At 43.0% G+C, this 8,581-nt stretch overlaps 1 pseudogene; it reads left to right on the top strand.

Moving 5' to 3' along the window:
- Positions 1 to 1,856: 1,856 nt before the first annotated feature.
- On the top strand, positions 1,857 to 3,490 carry LOC103248993 (ATP-dependent RNA helicase DDX39A-like; annotated as a pseudogene).
- The last annotated feature ends 5,091 nt before the right edge of the window (positions 3,491 to 8,581 follow it).

Below are 8,581 nucleotides of genomic sequence, written 5' to 3'. Positions count from 1 at the left end.
ATCCTCTGACATGGAGACTTAGCATAAGCTTGCAGTTCTTCTCGGTGTCCTTGGGCTTGAGGTAGTACTGCTGTGGTGTGTGCAGTGTGCACTTGGTCTCATCATCCACAGACACCTCCATGGGATCCTGCGTGGACTCCCTGCACACAGGCCAGATCTCCTTGCTGGAAGTGGAGAGGCTGAGGTGGTGGCTACAGTGATGTTTTGTGAATAAAGGAGAATGACCTAAAATGTGAAATGTTGTAATTACTAGTCTTCATCTTGACAGGATTTACTTCTAGCTATAGCTCTCCAAAACTGGAAGGAGGGAAGAGAGAGAGATACGAAGATTTTTTTCTTCCCTTGGCATACTTGGGTAAAATGACACATTCCAGATACACCAAGGGCCACCTATGTTCACAGAATAGCATCTACTCAAAGCCCATCTGTTGTAGGATTGAGGCTGCTGCTAACGCAAGTTACTTGTGAAATGGGATAACATTTTAGGGTATGTATATAGGCTTTGGGGCCTAAATTTTCTTCCTTTATTCCATAAGTGGTGGTTTTAAAGTCTACTCATTGCCTGAGTCAATTTCAAGACGTAACAAGACACAGTCCCTTCCTTCACAAGATGAATATACTATCCAGTGTAAAATATTTGTAATACAACTTGATAAATGCTATGGTGGACAAGCACAGACTTCTGTAGAATCACAATCTAACTCAGGATTAGGGAAATGATGAGGTCAGGAAAACCACTCAGAGAAGATCATGTCTGACTCAGTCCCCGTGTGGATTCCTACTCTTCTTCCTGACTTTGAAATGTCAGAGCACTGTGGCACCCAGTCTTTGGTTCTCTTCCCTTTTCTATCTTTATAACCTAAGGCTGAATGAAGACCTATCATTTTAAATTGCATTAATGCACCAAACTCATGTCTCAGCTCTGCCATTGCTCTTGGTGTGGAGCCTCAGAGTTTCACCCGCTCACGTCCTCTGTAGGTGTCTGCAGGTAGCACAGATTAAGCCTGTGCCAAACTGACCTTTGGTTTTGTTTGTTTTTTTACTTACATTCTTGTTCCTCCTCTTGTATTCCCAAGTCCACACCATTTACAGTACTGCGTAGGCCAGAATGCCTAGAAAACACTCTTAACTCTTTGCCCTGCTTATGTTTTAAACAGATCACTTCTCACTATGTCCGTCAGCACCACCCCAATTCAGACACCCAGTCCCCAGAGTCAAATACCTAAATCGTCTTTTAAAGGTCTCCCTGTGTGATGATGTTGCCACAGGGTTCAAGCTTTGTCCTCTAACCCCTGCAGAGCTAGTAGCAAGATTCCATCTGCACCCTCTACTCATTGGTATGGCAATGACCTTGGGAATTGCATTCTCTCAATTCACAGTCAAAGTAGGAGGGCTTGCAGGATGGTTCCTGTTGACGGGGGCTGCTTTCTGAGAAGTCTTGCCAGCTCCATCCCTGCCTAACTTCTCAGTTTGGCTGTGTATTTTATTTTATTTTGAGGCAGAGTCTTGGTCTGTAGCCCAGGCTGGAGTGCAGTGGCACAATCTCGGCTCACTGCAAGCTCTGCCTCCCGGGTTCCCGCCATTCTCCTGCCTCAGCTTCCCGAGTAGCTGGGACTACAGGCGCTGCCACCACGTCCGGCTAATTTTTTGTATTTTTCATAGAGACGGGGGTTTCACCGTGTTAGCCAGGATGGTCTCGATCTCCCAACCTCGTGATCCGCCAGCCTCAGCCTCCCAGAGTGCTGGGATTACAGGTTTGAGCCACAGTGCCTGGCCATTAGCTGGTAATTCTTATAATAGATGTAAATAATTAGCAACTGCATCCCCTTGCGGCATGCGGAGGAGAACCAGGAACCAGGGCCCTGCCTCTGCTCTCAGCAACATGGCAGAACAGGATGTGGAAAATGAGCTTCTGGATTATGAAGAAGAGCCCCAGGCTTCTCCAGGGAGCACTCTGGTTCCCCGTAAGAAAGATGTCAAGGGATCCTACGTTTCCATCCACAGCTCTGGTTTCTGGGACTTTCTGCTGAAGCTGGAGCTCCTGAGGTCCAGCATGAGTGCATTCTCCAGGCCACCCTGGGCATGGACGTCCTGTGCCAGACCAAGTCCGGGACGGGCAAGACGGTGGTCTCTGTGCTGGCCACAGTGCAGCAGATCCGGCCCGTCAACTGATAGGTGACAGTCCTGATCATGTGCCACACAGGGGCATTGGCCTTCCAGATCAGCAGGGAGTATGAATGAGCACTTCTCCAAGTAGATCCCCAGTGTCAAGGTGTCTGTGTTTTTCGGAGGCCTCTTCATCAAGAAGAATGAAGAACTGTTGACGAACTGTCCCCATGTCGTGGTGGGGACCCCGGGTCGGATCATGGCACTTGGGCAGAACAGGAGCCTCCACCTGAAGAAAGTGAAGCACTTTGTCCTGCATGAGACGCTGGGGTGGCTGGACCTGGGGCAGGACATGCCGGTGGCCTCCCACCTGATGTTCCGGCAGAAGCAGTGAGTCGTGTTCAGTGCCACCCTGAGCAAGGAGATCTGGCCTGTGTGCAGGGAGTCCATGCAGGATCCCATGGAGGTGTTTGTGGGTGATGAGTGCACGCTGCCCGCACCACAGCAGTACTACCTCAAGTTCAAGGACACTGAGAAGAACCACAAGCTATTCGATCTCCTGGACATGCTGGAATTTAAGCACGTGGCAGTCTTCATCAAGCCGGTGCAGCCCTGCAGTCCCCGGCCCAGCTCCTCATGGAGCAGAACTTCCTGGCCATGGCCCACGAGGAACGACTTTCACACTATCAGCAGTCCAAGGATTTCCAGTGGCGGATCCTGGTGGATCAATCTGTTTGCAGTCAGTTGCAACCTCCACAGGGATATGGAGGTTTGGGAAGATATTTGGCATAAACCATTGGCTGCAGACATTTTTCTTTATTTACAAAATCTTCGACGGCCTCTGTGCAAATCTGTCGATAACTTCTCTTCTACTCTTTTGTCATCATCCACACCATGATCCCATCCACTTCACTGGAGGAATTGACCGAGGCAGCTCCACGCCTGTGTCTCTGCAGGTTTGCTCAAAGTCCCCGTATTCACTTTCCATCACTTCCTAACCATTGTAGGAATGAGTGATTCAACATCTTCTTAACTATGACATGCCTGAAGACTCGGACACCCACCTCCACCCAGTGGCCTGTGCAGGTTGTTTCGGCACTAAAGGCCTGTCCATCACTTTTGTGTCTGAGGAGAATGACGCCAAAATCCTCCAGGACATCCAAGACCGGTTTGAAGGTAATGTGACAGAGCTTCTGGAGGAAAGCAGCATCTCCACACACGGTGAGTAGAGTCCTGACCATGGGCCTCGATGGCCTGGAGTGGTCCTGCTGCCCGTGTGTGGCTTCCTGTGTGCCAGCTGGGTCTGTCTTTGGACTGTCCAAAAGCTGCAGGTTCGTGTAAGAATATTACCATGGAAAAAAAAAAGGATGTTTTATAGACATCTCCCCCTTCCCTTTAGGATGTGAGGTTATAAGGGAGGTGAGGAAAGTTTGTTTTGATTGTGCTGAGAAAGAAGCCAATCTTTTGGTTTACCCGAATTTACAAGGATATTATATCATTTTTCCTTTTGAAATGGGTCTTTTTAATACAATGCAGGCACTTAGTCCATGTTTATACAAATGCCAAACATCTGGATGAGAATAAAAATTTAGTCAAAAATAGATATTTCCAAATAACTGGATGTTTGATCTAAAATAAATCACCTTTTTTTTTTTTTTTTTTTTTTTTTGCTGTATTTTTCACACTGAAATTGGATGCTTTGTACTTACTTGCTGGATCTGACTGTCAAAGCCTTTTTAAAAAAATGAATAACTGAAAATTAGGACAAAGCTCTCAGAAATACAATGGGAGTGGCTCTAGGTGGCATGAGGTAAGCTTCTAGAAGCATCTTTCCAGTTTTGAGAAGCTCTGCCAGTCCTCCAGGCTGAGAAAACAGTCAGCCAGGGAGGTTTCAGAGGGTTACTCACCAGTTTCCTAAGCCTCCAACAGGTGCAGGATTACTCTCCTCGTTCTTACTGGAACACACAGAATATCCCCTTTCATCAGCGAGGAGAAAGCACCTACAAAGGGGCCTCAGTGGAAGCCTGGAGGCTTCAGGGAACAAAAGGGTTATGTGGTCCCAGGGATAGCGTTATCCTTTGTTATGTGTATTAATTAATATGGAGGGAAAGGCAGGACTACATTTGTTAAAACGGTTTGTGGTAAATAAGTCAGCCGCTGTGCTGAGTGATTTACAGTGGGCAGAAAGCACAGTGGCCTATGACTAACATCCAGGGCTCGGTGTGATTAGATCATAAAACTTTATTGTATGGTTATTTATTTATATTTCTATAAATTAAACAGGCATTGGACCTGAGTGGTATACAGATTTGTAAAAGAAAAAAGAAAAATTACTTATTTTGATAGTGTTTGATCCAGAGGCACAAATTTGATGACCATCACCATGAAATTTGAAGCAGCACAAACTGATTTCTTGCTTGCTCAACTACGTATCTTAGTTTTTGTTTGATTTTAGGAAATGGATCAAAGCACAGACAATAGTTAATTGTTAATACACTTCTTAAAATATGCTAAATGTTCTTGTTTGTTTAATTCGCTGGTGGGGCAGCAAAGATGATAAAAATTTTTCTAATCTTCTATACTGTTTGATATCTACCAAAACATTGTGAGAAACATTGTAGTGGTAGGTAAAATGGTTTCGTACAAAAGTAAAGTTTTTTCCTTATTGTGGATAAGCATCTCTAAGAAATATTATTTATACATACTATATACCAGAATTAACTGCTTGAATATTTTATATTTGGGATTTTGTTGGTATCCTGGGAGCCCTAGCCCTTATCTTCTCCAGGTGAGTTAGGTCCAGGAGGCAAGGAGATAGTGTTCCCATTACCAGCGATTGGTGTGGGGACTTGGCTGTCTGGGAGTTCAGTATAGGGCCCCAAATCATTCCCATCAGTCACTTGACAGCAAGAGGGAGACAACTTCACTCCTGGTTGCCTTGAAGGTATCCTAGTCTGCCCTAAAGGCAAAACCTATTCTGGGACCAGCCAGGTTGACCTAGGGCAGCCATCCTCAACTCTCAAGCGCTACCAAAACCACAGAGCACTCGGGAGAGCTTCACAGTGCACCTCCACCTCCTCTTAATAAACATCATCATTTCATAGTTACGAGGTGCCATCTATTTACCCAGAAAGATGAATCTGGTGACCATTCAGACCTTGCAACTCTGGCTGCTTTGAGGAAGGGTGCCCTCAGTTTCCCTGAGCTCAAGATGTTCTATTGTGACTGAAAGTTAGTGCTGAAGGAGAAGGATGCCAGTGTAAATGTTCCCTCATACCCCTCCACTGCCCCCATTCTGAGTCTGCAGTCTGCAATGTCCATTTACCACTCTGTATGTATTATACCACTCTGTATGTATTATACCACTCTGTTTGCCTTTGCCTACCCATAGCTTAGCTCTCACTTATGAGAACATATTTGGTTTTTCTCTTACTGAGTTACTTCACTTAGAATAATGGCCTACAGCTCCATCTAAGTTGCTGCAAGAGATTATTTTATTCTTTTTTATGGCTGTGTGGTATTCCATGGTAATACATATATCACATTTTCTTTATTCAAAAATCAATTCATGTACACTTATGTTGGTCCCACATCTTTGCAATTGTGTACTGTGCTGTAATGAACATATGCATGCAGGTGTTCTTTTGATATAATGATATATTTTTCTTTGGGTAGATACTCACTAGTAAGATTGCTAGATTGAATGGTAGATCTACTTTTAGTTCTTGGAGAAGAAAAACAATTTAGTTATAATGATTCAAAATAATAGCCAAAGGAAAATCATGGCCCAGGAAAACGGAATGACCCTCAGTTTCCTTTTGTCCTCTAGCCTCCCAAAGGTGATGCTTGTTGGGAAAATAAAATCGCCACGGAGAATCAAACATCTAAACTTCCAGGAAGTCAAACAGTAGTTTGTTAAATAAAGGACCTTCCTGCTCTAAGCAGATACGGTATGAAAAACTAACCACCTTTCTTTGGAAGGACCTTTTGGAATTGACTTTGCTTTTATTAATTTGGGCTCGGGCTTGGGTTGGGGCAGCTAAAAGTAGTTGTTATTCTCAATGTTGTTTCTACATGAATCTCTAGTGGAAAAAAAAAAACTTTGCATGAATTAATTAAAACAACTGCAAAGGCATTTAAGGCAGGTGGTTTAAAACACAGACCGAGTGACTTTGCAGCAAACAGATTATTCCTGTATGCATGTGCAAAATGTTTGGCCACTCCATTGCTAGAAGTACAACAGTGTAGATGAAAAACATCAGTGTATGTGGGGAATCTGAAGACCACCTTCTTTGTTGGCTGTGGCTGAAGGCAGAAATAACTATAATCACTTTTTACTGCCTAAAGATTTTATATAAGCAAACTCAAGCCATAAGCCTTGAAAGTGGGATTGTTTTCTCAGCCTTTTCTCCAACCGCCCTGGACCACTTCTTATTATGCTTTTTTGCCAAGTTTTCATAGGTTTTGGTAGTTTGGTCTTTGCAGCTCACCAACTGGCATTAGGGAAACACCCTTTACTTTTTAGTGTGGTCTCTGTTGATTATGATTTTGGTGGCGAGGTAGAAAATGAGCATGTATTAACAAATAATAAAAGCACATCTCTCAAGTTCATTTGCACTCTGAAGATGAGATTGTGAAAGGTTAAGCTGTCAAGTAAATGGGAATGCACTGAGATGGCTGGACCTTGTCCAACGGTACCTGTAGCAGCTGTCAACCTAATTAAGCCAGATGTGTGTTCAATGTAAACGGACCTCCCAAGAGGAATAATAACAGATTTCAGGCTCTGGAAAGAGACAAAAGATGGGGGAGGGGATGGGTAGAAGAGAGGTGAGGCTAAGATCTATAGAATGTTTCTGATGTCAGTGTGACTCCTACCTGAAAGACTCTTAGCTCATTAGTGTCACCTTGATTGAACTTGGTTGAAACAGTTCTATGGGTGGGTGAGAAAAGTGGTTTAAGTGAAATCTGAGTACATTTTCATAGTCAATAAACTGATATTTGCTAAACTCTTTCATCTTCAACACATACACACATGCATGCACACACACACACACACACACACACACACAAAACCTTAGCCTGACTTTAAATCCTTAGTAATTTAAAAAATGACATTTAAGCCATGCAACTTTGACAGCCCTTCAAGGGAGTATGTGAGCCGTGAGCCATGAGCCAAGAAAAGGACACCAACAGGCTTTCAGATGCTCTCAGATTACATGCGATTCACAAATCAGGATGCACGTTGGTTATACTTTCTGCAACCCTACTGACGACTTAAAACAAACATTCTGTAAACCGTAAAATGTGAGGTACAATAGTGAGTGTTATGTTAAAAAAACACTATAACTTCCAGACAATTTTTTCCATTCATGCTATAAAATGTCATATCTCCAAAACAGAAGTGTTTGAGAGGCAGACCTTTAAGCTTAGCCAGGAAAATGCTTCTCAGAAAATTTTCCTTCATGTTGCTGAATTTAGTAACTACCTTGATGAAACCAGTTCTAAGTTGCTATGTCTCTAAGAAAATTATAAGAAACAGCCAGCCCCTTTTGAGAACTTGGTAGCTGCTTAATACTTTGTTTATAGAGAAACTTCATTGATTTTGATTGATTGACATTAAATACTATTTATTAAACAAACATGTATTTACTCTGTGCCAGACACAGTTTTGAGTACTTTGTGAAATTATTTCATGCTTATAGCAACCGTACAAAGTAGGTACCATTAATAACCCCATTTTACAAAACAACAGAGCCCAAGAAAGATTAAGTGGCTTACTGAGGTCGCACAGTTACATTCCTAATATACAGAAATGTTGATGATCTAGTAGGATCCTCTCTTGTAGGAGGGACCAGAGTAAAGAATGTGATACAAATCTTTCCAGAATAGCATACATTCAACTGCAAATGGCAAACTTCTATCTCAGTAGATGGAGTGGATGTTTTTCTCAAGCAAGCTTTTTTGAGAACAATCAAACAAGTGAGATTAGACCCCAGTGTGATGTGCAACGCTTATGTGGCACACAAGAGAATTGAAAGTCAAGGCTGAATCTTAAATCTTGCTCAAATAAAGTGGGCATTATTTAATGTATCCACCTCAACTTGACACTTAACTGTTCTTATTTGACAGAGTTAGTGATGGAGGAAATTCACTAAACCATTTGTTCATTCTAGGTGCCAGGCACTGTGTTGACTTCTAGAAGAACCACACACGGTACAGACCTTACGGAACACAGAACCTACATAGTGGATTGAGTAGTGTCCTTCCCAAATCCACATCTACCTGGAATCTCAGAATGTGACCTTATTTGGAAATAAGGTCTTTGCAGATATAATTAATTCAGATGAGGTCATACTGGATTACATGGGCCTCAAATTCAATGATTTGTGTTCTTTTAAGAGGAGACATTCGCAGAGACAAAGACACACAGGGAAGAAGCCCGTGAAGGCAGAAATTGGAGCGATACATTTGCAAA

This window comes from Chlorocebus sabaeus, chromosome 3, assembly GCF_047675955.1.
Source record: "Chlorocebus sabaeus isolate Y175 chromosome 3, mChlSab1.0.hap1, whole genome shotgun sequence".
In the NCBI taxonomy this organism is placed as follows: Eukaryota; Metazoa; Chordata; class Mammalia; order Primates; family Cercopithecidae; genus Chlorocebus; species Chlorocebus sabaeus.
The sequence above is the reverse complement of the archived record's forward strand: the minus strand, read 5'-3'. Positions and strand labels throughout refer to the sequence as shown.